At 41.2% G+C, this 19,637-nt stretch overlaps 1 protein-coding gene and 1 long non-coding RNA gene across 2 annotated transcripts in view; both read left to right on the forward strand.

Moving 5' to 3' along the window:
- Positions 1-19,637, forward strand: part of bnc2 (basonuclin 2) — a 158,918-nt gene that overhangs the window by 8,579 nt on the left and 130,702 nt on the right. The window lies entirely within an intron of this gene.
- Positions 5,630-9,139, forward strand: LOC117957360. The gene is made up of 3 exons (XR_004659485.1): positions 5,630-5,640; positions 8,393-8,396; positions 8,786-9,139. It is a non-coding gene; the product is annotated as an uncharacterized LOC117957360 (long non-coding RNA).

Raw genomic sequence — 19,637 nt, forward strand, 5'->3', positions numbered from 1 at the left:
ACCCATGAGATTTTAAAGTCTGTATCCTTTTTAAGTATGCATTTTTACAGTCTAATACTTCAACGGTTTTATGACAAACTGAGACTTTCTTGAGTTGCAAAATTATCTTTTAGATATTGATCATCATATTTGTTATCCATGGGATAAATTGTCTTTCTGTATTCACTACTGTACATTATTTTTCCGAATTAAGGTCCCATGGTGTCCTAGAGGAAGGGGAGGGACTTCAACTCTCCATAGGGAGGTGGTCGTGGTGGGTGGATGGGTCAACAAAATATGGTACGATGCCATGGGAGACTGCTGTCCGCACTCCGTTTTCCACCAACAGTCAAAATTGGTACAATTTCACCAAGACCACGATCGTTCTGTGACTATGACTAGGTCCCCTGTCTTTAATAAGATAGTAATTTTTACCCAAACCACAACATTTTTCTAGTACTCATTTTAAACCAAACCATGCTCTTTCCCTAACTAACAAAGTTGTGTTTGTGCCTAAATATTGCCATACTGTTTTCACATCTGTGATGTGTAACAGTTTCAGAAGCCACTGCCAAATGATGCCTTATTGCTGCTAAAGGCATCAGATCAGAAAAATCCGCAAACTTTATGCCCTTCCTGAGAGTCAGGGAAGTCAGCCAGTAGAGGCTTTATAGCTATCCATGGCCACTTCCACCTTGTTGTGAGTGGCAACAAGTTGGGAGGCCATGATTTGATTCAATCTTATAGAAACTTCCTCTGTCAATCTGATGCCACATATTTGCCATATATTAAATTTGACTGTGACATTTACATCTCAGTGTCTCAATCTATGTCACAATCTCTAATATGCAGGTTTAATTGATTATGCTGCATCTATTGAACTGTATTGTGCCATGCAATACAACACCACAAAACCTGGATGACATGTTATAAGTCCTAACCCGTGATTGTTGGCCACAAAGTTGCTATTCACAGTGATAATCATAGTAATTAAGGCAGTCTAAAGTTGATGGGATTTAGTGTGTTTGTTTGGGCCTTAGTTCACTTTTCCTGTTTTAGGGAAACTAAACTGTGTGAAAGGCACATCTGTATGTGTATGCTTATGTGCAGATGATTGTGTGTCTGTGTGTTTTCACATGCATCTGTGGCTGTGTGTTTTTGGAGCTGAGGGGAAATCTGCTGACAGGTAGTGTGTCAGGAGGGGGACAGTGGCGCTTTTGAAACAGACACAAGAGACGAGTCTCAGAGAGAGGGAGAGAGAAAGAGGGCCTCTTTCATGTGACTCCACATTCCACCCAGGCACAGGCAGAGAGAGGCACAAGACAAGACATGCGTCCCCCCTCGTCACTCCCTCTGCCTCCTCCCCCACTGCACCCGCTCTCCCGCCCTCTCTTCCCCATCCAGCCTCCACCCCTACCCTCTGCCAGTGACCTTAACATTTATCAAAGAACCCCATGCTGGAATTCCACTTCAGCATCTGTGTCCTAGTAAGTCACAAACACACACACACACACGCACACGCACACACACACACACACACACACACACACACACATACACACACACACACACACACACACACACCCTGTTGCAGACCAATCTGTTTTGAATATTGTGGCGCTGTGGTGGCGCTGTCCTCGTTGTTCCCTGAGTTAGGGAGGCTGGCCTCTGAGACACACACACAGGGACATAGACACATGCTTACACACACATTCTCTCCTCCTTCTTGTTTCTTTATTCTACCTCCTGTCACTTTGTCCTATTCATTTAACCTTTCATTAGAGCCAGCAGACAACCCTGTGTGTGTCTGCACAGTTTCAGGAACAATGCCAAAAAAGCCCCACTGTCACAGTTATTAGATTCCTCAGGCCCCATTTTGCCCCGGCAACTCAATATTAAGAGAGGGAGAGTAAAAGAGTGGAGGCAGAATGAGGAAGAAAAGGGGGAAAGAGAGGCAAAGGGGTGCATGGTTGACGCTGCTGCACAACTCCTATGGAGAAGGATTCTCTTGACTTGTCAAGGACATGTGCCACATGTTGATAGTAGACAGGACTCAGGCACAACAAGGAAGGGAATGTTAGCCATGACAGAAAAGAGAGGGCAGGCATGGTGTGACTGTCTTGTGCTTTGGTAAGCAGCACCCTGGATGATTTAGACTGAAAACACAAACAGTTTGTAGAGGAATTCTCTTGTTAATGGGCAGCTAGGTGGAGCAGTCTGGTTCCCAAGGAAAGACAGACCAGCGCCCCCTTCTTCTTACTCTGTCTCACGCTCTGTCTCTCTATCTCCTCTCCACTTCTCCTTGCACAGCGAGCCACATCAAGATAATCCTGGTTTTATGACCCTGTAATAAAGGGTTTCTGTGTGTATGTGTTAAGTTCCAAATTATCCCAAAATAATTTGCTCCTTTGTATTTTGAATGAAGAAGATAAAGGAATACATAAATAGTCATTCCCTATTCCTTCTAACAAATATGAAATAGCTTATAGCAGTGTATAAATCTAATCGAAATTCTCTTTGCACCACCTGTACTTTGAGACATATAGGTTTGGATGAATTAGATTTTTCCACCCTAAACCAAACTTGTAAAATGTAAAATGAAGCAAAGAATGGCACGTTAGGGTTCAATTGTTAAAATTTGTATGTGTAATCTGAACGCAATGAAGAAATGCCTTTTAGGGCTTCTCGAATATGGAAAGAATCATAAACTTGATAATTTTACAAGATTACTCATTGACTTTGTGAAAGACTAAATTATTGAAATTAAAATACAACAACAGTGACACAGGTAAACAAATCAACAGTGAAAACACCTTGACTGTGAAATTTCTTTTCTTGTTTCAGCCTTTTTTTCTCCATTCAGAACACAGGACAATATAAGAGTTGACTTGCAAAACGTAATGTGCAAATTGTTCATTTTTTTCAGTCACTCTGTTTTTGGGATTGTTGAAAGCAAAAATTGTAATCACGATTAAAAATCGGATAATTGCACAGCCCTTAAGCCTTTGGATCTGCTTTGATGAAGGCTGTACTGCCTTTCTGGTAAATCTTAAGAAAAGCCCAGTGCAGCTCGGCAAATGTGTTTAGGTCAGTCCAGCCCAGTCAGCAGACAGCGGACGGCAATGCTCCGCCAGTAATACATTAGCTAAAATGAATCAAGGCCTGCAGTGGAAAGGCTTTGGTCAACTCTAGTGGGGGGCAATGAATCGCTCACCAGTCATTGGAGATTGAGCCAGGGCACACACACTGACACATACACATGCACGCACACACACACCATGGCCTGAAGACAGAGGGCCAGACACAGAGCAAGAGTCTGAACCCTGACCATCAGGCAGCAGTCTTGATGAAGTCCATCTCTTACTCCTGTCACCCCTCTGCTCTGAACCCTCCCTCTCTTCCCCCTCTGAGGCCACCGCTCACTCTGTGTGACTGACTCTTTATTATCCTCATCCCGTCACTTAGTTAGAGGGGTGACCAGCAGTCTGTCTCTCCTCTGTCCTCTCTGTCATCCCCTTTTCCACCATCTCCCTCTGCCTTGAGGCTGTCGATCCACCTGTCTGCCCCACATCTTTCTAATTCTCTGATTGGACTCTTTCTTTCCTCTCTCAGGGCTGCAATTGATGGTGGTGTTATTGTGTCCAGTTCTCTGGCCCTAAAGCCGTTGCTTCAGGTCAGCACTACTCTACCATTTAAGACATGCTGGGAATGAGGAAGACAGTGAAAACCTTTTATTTATTTATTTTTTTCCTGTGTGTGTATGTTCCTGTATGTGGGTACGTTTGTGATTGTTAAAACCAGGGTTACCTAATTGCTTCATCTGTTTAAGCAATCAAAGCGTACTTGATTGGTTTTTAAATGCTGCTAAAAAATTCACAACAATCTTGACATACAAACTTGAACTATTTTGTCATTTTGAATAAGGTACAATATCTCCTTTAGAACTCAGTGTTCTTTCACAAGTGTAGTGTTTGCCCTTGGCTGTCATAGAAATGCATACAGTGGCTTTGATCGTGTTCTTTGTTTGGTGGTTCTTTCTTGCAGCACATTTCACCTGAATGTTAAACTATTTTACACAAATTTACACAGTTACAAAGTGCAGTGTCAAGTAGCTTTCAAAGTATCCTGGAGATGAAAAAAACCTCTACTTGTTTTACCTGAAATAATACCTATTGGATTTTTACCTGTCACCTGGACAATAAGCAAGGTCCTCATATTTAAAATGCATGTGTATTTAACTGTTTGGACTTTAAATTTTTTTCTCAACGGACACTATCTTATCTTGTATCTCTTGAAAGATTTACAAGGTTACCTAGGCCTTAGGCCTGAATGATTCAGTACCTGCAAATGTTCATACGTACCCACCTGAGTTTTTTCCATAGCTTGCTTTTTCTACGTATTTGGATGCTGGTTGTACGTATATCTTCTTTTGGACCAGATTTTTCTACAGTACAGTAGTTGAAGAGATCTGGAGTTTATCTAAGCTTTTCCTATCTCTTTTCCTGTCTTTCTCTTTGTCCCATTCTCTGTCTGTCTTGTTCTCTCTTACTCTATGCCTAGTCCCTCCCCAGCATGGACCTTGTATTTATTACCCTCTAAGTAATCACTTTGCTTTCTCTTTTGATAGACTGTTATTGCTCTAACTAGCCGAGGTCCCTATAGGTATTTGGAGGCTATCCAGTTTTATTAGACAAAGGCCTCATTATTCAAGGCCAGCATTAAGACTACCATTAGATCCATTTGCCCCCTAGTCACATGTATCCAGTTGCAGCCAATTCATATTATAGCCTGCACACTTAGTATTTACAACACAAACATGCTCATTCCCTCATGTCAAAGTTAAATATAGATGAAATTAAGAAAGCTTTGCCACTTTGTGAAAGGTAGCTGTGAAGTTGTGTCTGTTCATCTCTACAGTAATAGAGTTTTTGTACAGATTACATATAATGTACAATCAATGTCATCAATATCTAGTAATTTAACAAAAAATGCTTAAGTCGAGATCAGACATAAACTATAATTTGGACATATTTGTGTTAAAGCTTTTGGCCTCTCGCCTTTTTTTCCACTGCAGTGGTTGACTGACATTTTAGAGGTGGCGTTGCTGGGAAATGTGTTGTTAGCTTAAGTGGTGTGTTACTAGCTTAGCTTGCTAACACTAGCATTAATTTCAACTACACAACATTTTCGTTCATGATTATCAATACCTGCTCAGTCACTGACAGGGCCTAGCTAACGTTCGTTGGCTCTTTTTCATAGGGGATCAATTTAAATGATATTACAAACCCTTTCTCTTACCGTATAGAGAGACGAAGTCCCTCCCCTTTTGGTGAACCACTTTGTGACCTTGTTTTGAAAAAATAAATATGGTAGTGAAAGGCAAAGGAGGAATAATTTTGTGGTCTTGTTGGAATTGCGCCATGAATTACAATTACAATTTGGAAGTCAAGTAAGTCACAGTTTGTTGTAAAACTACACACCAGGATTTCGTGTAAGTGACACAACTTTCTCTCTCACTAAAGCTATGATGCCCGTGTGTCTCATACGGTGATGCACTCACACAAGTAACAGGTGTCGTTTGTTAGCTCCCTGGCTGATGAAAAGACCGGCAGTCACTGGATAAAACACATCAGGTTGTGTGTGGAACATAGCTAGCTAATAGTTACCTAGCAAGTAAGCAAGGTGCAGTATATGGTGCAAGACAAGAGATGTCATGCCCACTGATGAAATCTAATGTTGGAGGAGCTATCACTGCAGTATTTACAATGTTGACTAAATAAGTACCCAAGTCATAAACACAAAGTATATACATTCATTACGGCAAGATTTACTGTAGGACTGTTGTAATAGATTCCATTTGTTTTAGCTAGGTGTACCTAATAAACTGACAACTGAGTGTATATACTGATGTTATGCAAATGAGATGCCCCACAGTATCAAACACCCCAGATATCCAAATAATTTAAGAGAGAAATAAACAGCATGATCTCAAAAGAAACATCACAGCTGTAAATAAAACAAGTTTAAAGGTCTGTACACTAAAGATCACTCATAAGCAGCAAAAAATCACCAATTTCATTCTAGAGAGATCTTGGGTTCATGGCCCACACACGTATACTATTGTGACCTCTTCTTCAGGCAGCCAACACACCCTCAACCTGGAGGATACAAAAAATCAAACAGACGCTCAACTTGTGGCAGAGAGACAAAGACATTTAAGATGCCCCAGTTTTGATTTCTTCCATTTATTTGTTGCGGCTTTTTAATTTCTTTGTAGCCACCTATGTGTCCAATATGGTGCTCAGCCCTTCTAATCGATGGATGAAATATTGGGTTTCTTTGTTTGGTCAAATATCTCATTGCTGTCTGGCCCCTCAGGCAACAGGATCCAAACTAATAAGAAATCTCCTCTGTCTCTCGGGTTGGGTCTACAGATGAAAAAAATGATTAGTGGAGAAATAAAATGTATCAGTGACTGAAACCAGAATTTTAACAAGTTTGCTAAGTTAAAACTGAAGCATCCAACAAAGAAGTTTAGATTGTGACAGACCTCAGGGGGTATGCTAATCAACAGTGTGGTAAATGTCCACACTGAGACGATTTGATTTAAGAAAGTATATTTTAATCTCTGTTGCCTTTTTGTTCAAACTAAGGTTTTTGCACCCCAAAACTGAGCTTTGAGGTACACCTAAAAACGCTGGTGTTGCATGGTGATGTGGACGGGGAATAAAAGGCTTCCTAAAACGTTGATGTATAAATATAAAGCCAATTTAATCTTGCTTCTAAGTGCTCATTTGAATGCCAGTGTAGCTGAGCAAATAATACAGGTGTTCTCATAGTTCTGTATTCATGTTTATGTTATCTGAGAAGTTTGCATGTGTAAAATAATAATTACGTTTATAGTCAAAGTACAGACGTGCATATATAAGCTACAATTACATATTTTCGTATTGTTCTTATTTAACAGAGAAACATGTTATTGAAAGTTGTGTTTGGCTGTACTAAAACAAAGAATGTGTCAATGTCAAATTCTTTTTTTATATAGCCCAAAATTACAAATCACAGATCTGCTTTAAGGGGCAGTAAGTGTTAACAGTAAGCACGGGTAACCGATCTGTGACTCAGTCTTTGCTAGTTTTTTTGTTTGCAAAAACGAGAGTTGGTAAGAAGAGAGTCAGCCATTTTCCTTTTTATTGTTTTATTTCAGTTTCGTACGTAAGCAGACTTTGATTACAAATATATTTGTGACACGTCAAAGACAAACGTCATCCGGGACAGATAAACGTTCCCCTCAAAACGTAATTGAGAATGCAGGTTTGTTGAATGGCATGGGAACATAATTTTATGGGCTACACATGGATACAGCTTCATACAATAATCTTGCTGGAGCTAATGTTACGTAATTTGTGGTAAAGAAATAAGCAAACTAACATGCACATACCTATGTCCACTCACTTTTGTCACATGCTGGGACCCTCACTGACTAAATACAATCTTCTTTCTAAACACTTTAACTCACAAACCAAACGATGTCTGGCAAAAATGTCTGAAATTTTAAAACTTAAAACTCACAGTATCTCTCACAAAGATAGACTTACAGTATGGTGGTACACACATGCAAACTCAGACAAGCTCTCACACACATAGCAGGGAATAAAAGCTCTCTTTAAAAGTGGCTCATGCAAGGAGGGTCAGGGTAAGAGAGGGAGAGAATAATGCATTGATGTACTACAGATAGATAACATTTACAGTATCTGAATCTATCTATATCTGCATGATTTATATCTTTCCTGTAGGCATACAAATAAACAGAGTGTGTGTAAGACAGAGAATGGGAGGGGGGGGGCGGGTGGGAGGGTGTGTGCACATAGTGTGTGCACATAGCAAAAGAGAGGGGAAGAGAGAGAGTGCCACTTTGGAGTAAAGCTGTCATTACCCAGACTGGCGCACTCCCTCATAAATACTGATAATGAGATGTTTTCAGCAGCCTAATCATTTGCCAATGTAGCAGTAGGTAATGTGAGAAGAACAGTCTTTCCTCTACTTTGGTCTGGAGATGATACTCCAGATTTTATTTAGTCATTTTCACAGCTAGTCTTATAGAGTGGAACAATAGAAAAGATTTTCTTCTACTCGTCTGTGGTTGACACAGGAAAAAAGTGTTGCAGATTCTGAACTGCAGGAAGCAAGTCAAAAAGAAGAAGAAGAAGTGAGAATCTGCAGGCTACGCTAAATATCTCTCTCTCTCTATAGTTTTATAGGCAAAACACTGTTGTCATTTACACTTCATTTCATACATCCATGTTTGTTTTTCTAAATATGTTATTTGTGACAGCATTTAAAGACTTTAAACAACAAGTTTATTTAACCTTTTTTTATTCAGGGATGTTTTACTGAGAATCCACAATCTGAGGCTGGTCTGAGGCTAATCATTGTGACCCATGAAGGAGCCCTGTTTATTTATCTGCAATTTGTAAACTTGTAAACTTTTTTTTTTTTTATGGGGCCCTGAACTGATTGGGAAGTAGTGTTGGGTACGCCGGTGTTGACGTAAATGGTAATGAGATGAATAACAAAAATGTTGGTGCCTTATTTTGGTGCCTGACTTTATACTACATTCGGATTAACCCTTATGTTGTCTTCCCGTCAACCATGAATCACTATTATTGCTTTTTGCAACATTTTTTCAATGATGTGGGTGCTTTTTTTGATGTCTTTTCCAAAGTGCTTTGATATTTCTAATGTGGACATTTTCAGTGCTTAATTCAAAGGCACCTTTTTTGTGATGAAATACTGAAAACATGAGGGTTAAACACAGTTAAAATGCTGAAAGCTAACGTAAAACAGTGTAAAGTGTGACTGAATTTCACTGTAGAAAATTCCAACACCGGGATGCAACAGTCCGCTCTGCAGCGCAGCAGCTGCCGTTGTTGCAAATAAACAAAGCAGACGGTGCGTTCACTTAAAACAGGTAGCCTTGTGGTGCATTCAAAGTTATTGTAAAAATACCCTTTTCCCATCTGGCACTTGTTTTTGTTGTTCACCAGCAATTTACTGGTGAAATAAATTATTGTAATAAGTTATGGTCATTACATTGTTATTAAATCTTTAATTTTGACCATATGGACTTAGCAATAAACAAGACGTTCTTTAATGTCACTGACTGTTTTTTAGTACCCTTTTTTTTAAACTTTATTAAAAAGTATCGGATCAGGCACTGACACAGTTTTAAAAGTCGCTTTAGCACCGATATCAGAAAAAGAAAAAAACAATACCTAAGCCTATTGGGAAGAAAAAATTTGAGCTGTTGTGGATTAATTGCAAGGGCTACATCAGTGGTGGTAGAGAGGGAGATTATTCCTTCACCCCAATGACTTAAAGCATCTGACTTTGACACCCCAAACTTCAGTCCACATCCAGTCCTCTAACAACAGTCAACTTTGTTTCTTTCAACCATGACAACCAAAATCTTTCCCAATTATTAACCATAGATCAGAAAACAGATCCAGGTTTGGAAAGTTGCTGACAAACCATGTTAGGACCTGACCATCAGAAAACGCTCATTTGTACCAATAAGGTTGTTAGTGTAAGTTAGTTTTTGTTTTTTTGGAGAGCACTGACAAACAATTTGATTTGCTGTTTAGTTTGGATGATTTGTGGTTTTTACCTCTAAATGCCACCTTATTTTAGTAGTTCTTTGACATTTATGTTCTGAAAGTTAAGACGCCAATGAAGATGTCAGGCACATTTGTCTCAGTGGAAATATGGTTTTCTGACAACCCTTGACTATCCATGTCAAACTTTGTGTCCATAAAGCACAGGTGAAACAGCATAAGTTGTTTGTATTTGTGTGTGGGCCTGAGTATCTGCAGCCTCTCTTTCATCGTTTGTACCAATGAGGGTCACTGTGTGATGTCCTAAAAGAGTTGGGACTTTCCCTCCTCAGGACAGCTGCATGAAGGGCCTCAGATGCCCCCTCTGCTCTCGCCCCTCGGCTCAGAGATATCTGGAGGCATTCCCAGGATAAAATAAACAAGAACATGCCTTTGAAAAGCAGCCATTGAAACTCCACTACATATATATTTTTCCTATGGGCCATCAATCGAATGGGTGTTCCCCAAGAAGCTCCATGAAAGCACTGTACAGCATGTCATCTCCCGCTGCCTATCTTCCACTGGCCATTAACCAGCATCCTTGATTACTTTAATAGACCCTCCATACTGCCTCTCTCTGACTCCATAGTGATTGGACAAACACTGGTGTCCCTAGTGATATGAGAGGAATACATTGAGGAGCTACTGTGGTTTTTCATGGCCTCGCTGTGTATTGTTTACTGGGTCTGCTTGATTGCCCTCTGTCCAAATCAGAGGGTACAGGCAGGCAGGACAGGGGTCTACAGGGACGCACTGTGTTGTGGACTGTCCCAACGTGCTAAGAATATTCACTCAACCCATGGCTCTAAGGGGCAACCCATCCATAGCTCAGTAAACCCACACAAACAGACATACACATACTGGGAGTCATACATTTGTGCACCGGGGACTTTATGGCCGTGCATAAATGTCGGGGTGTGTATTTGGGTGTGTGCGTTGTAGGAAGCCATGTCTGTCACGTCACAGATAATTACTCCCCGTGTGACTTTGCTTCTCACAGTGGGGAAAACAGCAGATTCTCTTCATTGACCGTAGCATATACAGCTCTGGCATAATACCAACCATATGCTATTTGAAATGAAATACAAAATTTGAATATATACTGTACCGTATCTTTTCCTCTGGTCTTGCCATTTCTTTTCTTTTTTGATTATCATTTTCTCATCATCTCTGACATTAGCTCTAAGTCATTAGATCATTGCAAGTGGCAGCCATTTCCATGAAACTAGAAGAATACAGTTTATCTGCTTTTTCTCCTCTGTAATCGTCACCCACTTCTGATTTTTATCTGTTAATCCCTCCTTTAAAACTCATAATTAAGCTAATTAGACACTCTATCTTACAATTGCACCTTACTGACCAGATAGTGGGAAATTTCAAAGAGGAAGGTTATGTCTCTGAGTTAGAATTTGATAAATGCTAAAGGCATACACAGACATTCAAGCTGTAAATACTTTTAGTAGATGGAATATTTTCCCCTTAATCTGCTGTGCAGATATTTTTAAAGGCGTGTGCGTTATTCGAAGCTTCGTGGAATTCATATTTCACGGTCATGGTTTGAGAGCAGGTCTGGTCCTCAAGGCTGCTATTGGCTAACCTTGCTAACCAGGAGGGTAACATTAGCATGTTTTTTTCAGAGCAAAGCACAGTAAGTAGAATATGGCTTTTTTGCTACCAGTCCAACCAACAATATGTGGAAAAAACACGTCTTGAATCAACGTTTGTAAGCTATACAGGGCTATGGCGTGCAAAAGCCAAGTCAGTAACACATGAGTTACCAGTGTACCTACTCGCCCTTAAATATGAACTGCTGCACAGAAAAGATACAGGAGAGTGGCTCTGTTTCTTTATAAAAAAACAATTTCACCTAAAGTCCTCTATCCCATGATGCTGTCATGTGGTCCTGAATTTGTGGAAGCTGAGTGAAATGAGATTTGATTATCACAGAAAGATGTTAGAGGAATGCAATCTTTATGTTTGTTTGTGCGTGTAAAAGTTTTGACCCTATCTCTAAAGGGTTGCGGTGACTTGATGTTGTTTGGACTCATCTCCCTGCCTTCTCCCCCCTGGAGACCTGTCTTTATAGCAATCCCAGCATCCTGTTCACTGCTCTGCTGCATCCATATCGCACTAATGATCATGGGAGTGGACAGCTGCTTAATGCAGTAGTGTCATCAGCTCTGCTTTCTGATAGGAGCTCCATTGCACTTGACGGGACTCAAATGCATCTGGTACACAGGAGCCCCCCACATTTAGCAGATCGACTAATGTGGTTTTGGAACACCTCGGTAAAGGTGTATTGGATGTGTCGCATATCACAATTGAAGTGTATGATTGCAAGACACATCACATTTGGAGTGTATGATTACAGACAGAGTTCTTTTCATTTTTCTCTACTCATAACACTGTCAAATTTCAAAATGTAGCTCTCAGTTAAATTAGAACTATGTCATAAAATATTTTTAGATTATAATATTAGATGGGACCATTCTGTTTAACCTTCTAAAAACAAAAAATGGAAATTATTGCCAAAACCCTATGCTGTAGTCATTTCCTTCTTCTCCCCTATGCTTGACATACTCATGGTTTGGTGACTGCTTGGCGACCCATCGTGCACTAGAGGGGTGCTCTCTCGGCCAGCATTGGTCACCTGACCGCAGTATATGCAGTTATCCAATCATGCGCTCTCTCTCTCTCTCACACTCCGCTGAAGCGCTCCTGTCTGGTGCAGCTAAAATAACAGTAGAACTGTTGAAATAATACTACACAGTACAAGTTTCATAAGAGTGCAAGAAAGGTACACCCGCTCAAGGTGAGCTATTGGATCTTAACATGTGGCTGTTTTCTCCACTCATATTTGTGTTTGTGTTTTTTTTCTAAATTTACCTTAAAGGACACGTCACTCAAATCACACATTTCTCATTTACATCTGTTGGTGTCTAGCCATGCATATAGTTTTCAACTATTCTGAAGGAAATTTGGCTACCTAACCAAGCCACTAGACAGTAAGATATTCAATTAAAAAAACAGTCAAAAGAGCATTGCACACCTTAAATGAAATCTTTCTTAGAGAGAGCAACTGCTGCCTGATCTTTTTACAGACAGCATCAGTATTTGACTCAAAAGAAAGCTTATTATTAATCACAATGGTTTTATTTTCCCTAGTTTTGAGCCCCCAATATAATGGACACAGACCAGGTAGACATTACTGTAAACAGGGTCCCGTTTAAACTACTCATAGTGTGTTATCCAGCAAATCAGGGACACTATGTCTGGGAAGAGATGCTGCTGTTGAATGAAATTGTTCTGGGGTTTGAGAACCACAACTAAATCCATTCAGCTCCATTACATTTAGATAGTGACAAACATCTCAAATATTAAATCCTGAGCAAATAAAACACAACTATCCACAAAGCTGCATATCCCAAGAGGTAAGTGAGAAAATGTATATACTGTATGTGTTTTTTTGTAACTAAGGTGAACCCACCCATTAAATCTGTCAGAGACTAAATTACATGTTCTTACGTGAGGAGATCAGGGGATGGACCACAACTCCTCACTCATCTTAGATCTCTGTCTGTCTCTCGTTTTTGGTGCCTCTGTTTCTTTCTCTTTTCTTTACTTTCTTTCCGTCTTTCCTCTCATCCTCCCTTCTTGCAGTTCATATTTCAGTTTGTTCCCAGGAGCTCGCAGGTCTGTGCCAGACGGAAATTTGCTGAGGCTGCAGGAGCCCCCTTGGAGGCCACATGGAGGAGGGACAGGAGGGGAACAATCAGGCCCAGTCCTCCCTTGCTATCCCTCACGCTCGTTCTCACCCTCTCCCGTGTACTTTTTTCTCCCTTTCCCCCTTCTTTTTCTCCCTTACTCTCGTGTCCTCTCACTCCCGTCTCTCTGTCTCAAGCCTGCCAGGCTACACAGGTCCTCAGGGTGACTTGCTTTTGGCTCGGGTCCCTCAGCACAGGAGCCCTCTCCTCTCTTCCTCTACCCACTGCTTCCCCCCCAACTTGCTCCTGTCTCCCCCTCCTCTCCTTCCACTCCACTCTTTCCCTCTCCAACACTCTCCTGGGGGGGAAGACGGTGAGGCCATCCAGTCCTGAGCTGTCCATCAGCAAGGGTGTTTACTTGCAGCGTGACAGGCTGACACATCTGGAGCGCATATTCACTAGTGTTCACACTCTTCCTCTCTCACTCTTTGCTGGCCCTCTATATATCCTAATGCTGCCATCAGACACATTCCTCCTGCTCATTTCAGGGCCATTTGTCGTCGTAATGGCGAGCCCACCTCTAACTTTCATACACTCACTACACAAACACACAAAAAGACATGCACATGCAGGGATTTGTTTTCATCCATTTTTCTCTCTTTCATTCACCCCTCCAGTGGTTTTTCTGTTGCATGACAGAAATTGGAGTTAACCACAAGCAGGGGTGGGCTGAGGGGGAGCGAGCAGAGCAGTGATGGGGGGCAAAAGTCAGCCTTCTCTCATCACACTTCTCTCTCACTCTTCTTCTATCTGTATCCCTATCTCTTTGCCTGTTCCCCTTTTTCTCTTTTTTTTTAGTGAGTGCAAACTAATTGCTGCAGCTCCTCCGCTCCTTTTTGGAAACCCATGACTACTGGTTTAATGAAGTGACACTCTTTCTTCATCCTCTGTCTCTCTCCCCCAATGCTCACTCATCCTCCCACCCCCACCTCCCACCATGCATCCACCCACCCTGTCTCTTTACCCAACATTCCTGTGCTGGTGTGTGACTGTGATGGCTTGTCATCTCACAGGAATGTCCTGCTCTCCCACCTCGTCCCCCCGATTTGGCGTGAAGCATTTGCTCCTGGTTTCCGACTATGCACATGTACACACACAGACACACATGCAGGCACACACTTGAAATGCTAGCTTTAAAAAAAAAAGTTGTTCATGCAGATGGTGTCCATTGGGCTGCATACCTACCCTTGGCGTGCGGCCACAACAAGCACAGCCATTCTAAGATAGTCTCCAGCTTGTTTTTCAACTGTAGAAAGTGTGCACTAAGTTATTTTATCTTATGTTGCCTGTGGTAAAAAGAGTCATTTACTCTCTATGGTAACCCATGGAATTCTCTTGATTACACTAATGACCAAATACGGCCTACCAGAGCTCTTTTTAAGGAAAAGCACTTCTTTATTGCAGTTTCATAAATACAAAATATAACTGCATCCACAAAAAGACAATTTGCAGCTCATTTACTGAGGTCAGGCCACATTATGTAAAATTAATTGCACAATTATAAACTAAATGTAAAAAAATTTGGAAATCATTCCAGTTGTACATATATCCTCCATACAGGAGCACAGAATAGATTATATAATATGAAGTACATGTGACATTAAGTTTTTAGCTTTGAGAGCGACACATAATTACTTTCCTCTAAACTAGGCATGCTTTTTACTCCCCTGTCTACATATGGTGAGGACTTATCAGAGGAACATGTTTCACTCAATGACCTGAGGGAGCACTTTCAAAGGAAGGCAATAAGGGAGAATATTGTCAGTCCGTTTGCGTATACATGTATGTGTGTGTGAGAGAATGCAACATAGTCTCCTGATTGGCATCATCCTCAGGAACAAGTCTGGCTCCTTCTAGATCCAGTTGACGTGTGTGCATGTGTTGGATTATTTGTGTGTCAGAGTATTTGTCTGTGTGTGTGTGTGTGTGAATGTGTAGGAGATATCACCAGGCTCTCATGTTTATTCAGCTCAACGCCTGGATGACCAGGACTTATCCGCTGTCCTGATTACCCGGCCTGGCCTGCCACCATTAATCCTTCAGAGACCTCAGGCCCCTTTAAGAGCCCTATCTTACACACACACACACACACACACACACACACACACACATACACACACACACACACACACACACACACACACACGTGCATTTTCCGTATCATGAACACATTTTATTCCTTATATATACATATACATGGAATTAAATAGAATATTTTTTCTCTCTCTCTTATGTTTTATCAAGGTTGTCCTCTAGGCTTAGTGTTTTTGTGTATGCGTATATGTTTATTTGTGTCTACGCTCTGACATTTGCGCCTCCAGGAACCTTCCAGGCATCTCACTAGGCCTCTAGTCCCTTTAATTCCCAGTGAATTGTGTGTGTGTGTGTTTGCGTGTGTGTATGTTTGCGTGTGTGTGTGTGTGTGTGTGTGTGTGAGTGTGTGTTTGAGAGAGAGACGCAGAGGGAGAAGTGGTTCAGTCTAATTTGTGCCACAGTATTTTCTTTATCATCTCTTGTAAGTCTCTGTGAAGGCCCACATAATTATGTTTTATGTTCAGTAAAAATGACTGTGTTGTAGCTCTTTTCCCATAACAACTATATTTTTCTAAGGAGACACAACGCTTTTCTGGTAAGGGGCCTGTTGGAGCAAACTGAGTGTGTGAGCATGTGTCTGCTATTGTGTGTGAGTGTGCGTACATGTGTGTTTAGGACACCAGAGTTCTTTTCAGTAATAGTCACAAGGCCAAGACATAATATTGACCATGGCTGTGTTCCCTATTCTGGTTTTGCCCATAATAAATGATGCAGATTAGAAAAGTAGAAACACATTGGGCTGATAAGTAGCCTTTGGAGCTTGCTCGCCATACAATTGACGAGTTGTTTTTTTCTTACTTTGCATTAATTTTAAATTATTGCAGTGACTCAAGGGCAAAGACGCGGTGTGTGCGTGTCTTTGTGTGTGTGAAGTTTTAACTGTGGTCTGTGTACGTTTAGAGCGAGCGGGTTGTGAGAGTGTTTGGACTCTGAAGGAATGACGACGGTGTGTGTTGCCAAGTCCCATTTGAATATATACACAGTAGGGAACCCTCATATTATAAACAGGAGCTCATGGGTGTGCATATGTGCACATAAAAACACGCACAGAGGATGGGGTCAAAACACTGGCACTAGTACAACTGGAATAAGAACATTGCTAACTTCATATCTTGAGGCTAAGGTCAATGATGCTAAAGTTGAAAACTGTGTTTGTGCGTTGGGAGGATATTTGTTTTAATGTGACACCCCTTGGCATTGCAAATGGTCTCTATGAGATGAAACGCCTGTTGACACAGTGTCTTCCCCTGTTTTTTCTCCTTCTACTTTTCCACCTCATTCCCTTCTTTCTCTCTTTCATTTACATTGGGAGGGACCACATGACCACCTGAGCAGATACACACACACACACACACACACACACACACACACACACACACACTCTGAGTCTTCTCCTCTGACTCCTTCCCCTCCTCTGACATCGCTCTCTCTCTTCCCTCCTGTCCCTGTCTTCTCTTTTTTCCCATAACAAATAACAGCGCAGAATTCCCCTCGCTTCTCTCCTGGGGAATTTTCATTACCGCCCAGTCCCCCTGCCCAGAAGGACTCCCCGCCTTGAACTGTTCAACAGCTGTGGTGTGGACACTCTCTTCCAAAACAGGCCCACTGTTCACAAACACCCGCTGGACTCAGGGTGGGGACTCTGTGTCAACCTCCACAGCTCCGGAGACCGAGTATCCCTCGCATGTGGCCCACCCCTTAGCCCCCTCGCCTAGGGAGAGAGAGGCCTGAAGCTGGGTCATCACCTCTCCTTGTATTTGATTAGGAACAGCTTTCAGTGGCCTATGTACAGTAGAGGAAAGCTGTTTAAGAATAGATCACATTTACTACAACTTGGGTCTTAATTTCGAAAGGTTTGGCTGTCATTTATGTTGGTTATGATAACATTGCACTGATCTAGTGTAGGTAGCCGTTCAATAACCCCCTCCCCCAAACAGTGGTTGGCCAATCATAAATTAGCAGCTGTAACAAGGCATGGCCGGTCTGTCAAGCTTGTGACTTCTCCTCATGTCAAAGAGGTGTGAGTTTTTCAGCAAGATGCAATTGTAAGCATGTCCTCCAAAAAAGCCCATTACCTAACAAGCATTATCTCCACGGTCAAGATTTGGCAAATCATTAACAATCCACGTAAGTAGAAAAAAGCCCCATTCACCTATCATTTAGCCACCAAGTCTATTTATAAGACCACTTATACAATATTCTCACTTTAAAATGAGTTGAAAAAAAACAAGTCCAACAGCATTTCTAACCAGTTAAAGGAGCTTATGTTAGCTTAATTAGTTAGCTAAGTTCAGCTGTAAAAATCAGCTAGCTACAGTCTTGTCAGTAAATGGACTGACGGGTAGAAATGAATTGCCGCCAAGTGCATTGCTCAAATTTAAAATTACAACCAAATGTGTTTATATACGTATATTGAAATAGGTAGGTAGATAGATAGATAGATAGATAGATAGATAGATAGATAGATAGATAGATAGAGTCTCTGCCCTTAGCTTAAAGTATGGGGAGGTGTTTTAATCAAAGGCGATTACTCATCACATGCTGTGACGCCCCACAGTCAAATGCAAAGCAGCTTAAATTAAAACACACTTCATTTGAATAGATAGTTGCCTTGTATCTGCGCCTGGCGACATTTATTTCTGTCGGATCAGCAGAACGTGATTTTCTGGCTGGAGGGGTTTTCGTAGAGGTGGCAGCAGTGTGTTTGATGGCTTCTCTTAGAACTCAACACTATGTGTGAGTTTTTGTGATCCTATTCTATCTCAAGTCTTCTTTGGAAGATGTTAGGAAACCTTGGCAGCAATAATAATGGAAGTCCCCAGCACTTGGCCACAGCCCTGTTTTTGTGTGTCTGTATGTGTGTATAAGTGTGTCCAAGCGCGGAGGAATAGGCCCATTTGAATGTGCTGGAGCTGGGATGGGATCAGTGTGTGGGAGTTATTTTGCTCATATACCAAAAATGAGATTATTAAGACGCAGACACATGACCACATGAAAATAGCCTGTTCCCATCCTATGAATGTCACAGTTCATTTGTGTACTTAAAGGGATAGTTCACTGCAAACTGAAATTCCGTCATTTCTTTAAACGCTACTTCTCACCTTGTTCCATCCCAACTTTCTCCAAAACTACAACATGCTAAGGCCCTATTTTTACTGCTCAAAACCATCCAAAGCCACACAAAGAACAAAACAAGACCACAGAGGAATATTAGAAAATAATATGATTTTTTTATCCTATAGTGCAATTGTTTGGCTGCACGACATTTGCATGGTTAGGTTTTATTATTGAGGACATTTAACTGATTTCCATATATTTTTGGGCTGTGACCAGATGATCCCTTAGTTTTTGAAAAAGGTTGACAACATGTAGGATATTAGTTTCCATCCAAATGAGGTGCAAATGTAAACCACATTTTCCAGAATAACGGTAAAAGAAAATGCCCAATACTGTGCATTTCCATCCACTACTGTAATGTGAATATAAGGAGTTGGGTGCATTGGGATAAACAGCTGGTGGAACTAATTCTCCAGTTGGGTGCCATTAGACTATTGCAGAAGACAACAGGGCAACAAGATGACGTAAATAAAAAAGTGCCATCAAACCTGAAACAAAAAAAAAAACAATATTGAATTTTTGTTTTTGTTATGTACTACTTTATTTTAATGAATGTTACAGTCTTGTCATCAACCCGAGCAGATCTGTTGTTTTTGCCTGGAGCTATCGTCTATCACTTCAGTGACAAGTGACGTTTACATCACATGCTTCATGTACAGCACGTTGTTATTTATTAGTTAAGTCTGCTACCATTGTATTCCATTTTTCGCTTTAAACATTAGCCAAGCTGAAAAACGTTTTTGCGATATTTAAACTTAAAAAAAAAGTTCAGCGTTTCCACTCAGGTGGACTATAATCCTGTTACTCTTTGCCCAAAATTCACTTCAGAGAACAATATATGAGGCTGAAGTTTTGTGTACAGGATTGTCTCAGAAGCCAGTGGGAGATACAGCTACGTAGTGATGTGGTTTATTTGGATGGAGACACCTGGCCTGAGTGGAGGAGCTGAAAACTCTCCCTCTGTGCTCTTCTCTCCAGTGGACTGTTACGTCGCTTCCCCCCCCCCCCCCCCCCCCCCCCCCCCCCCCCC

Source organism: Etheostoma cragini, chromosome 2 (genome assembly GCF_013103735.1).
Source record: "Etheostoma cragini isolate CJK2018 chromosome 2, CSU_Ecrag_1.0, whole genome shotgun sequence".
Classification (NCBI taxonomy): domain Eukaryota; kingdom Metazoa; phylum Chordata; class Actinopteri; order Perciformes; family Percidae; genus Etheostoma; species Etheostoma cragini.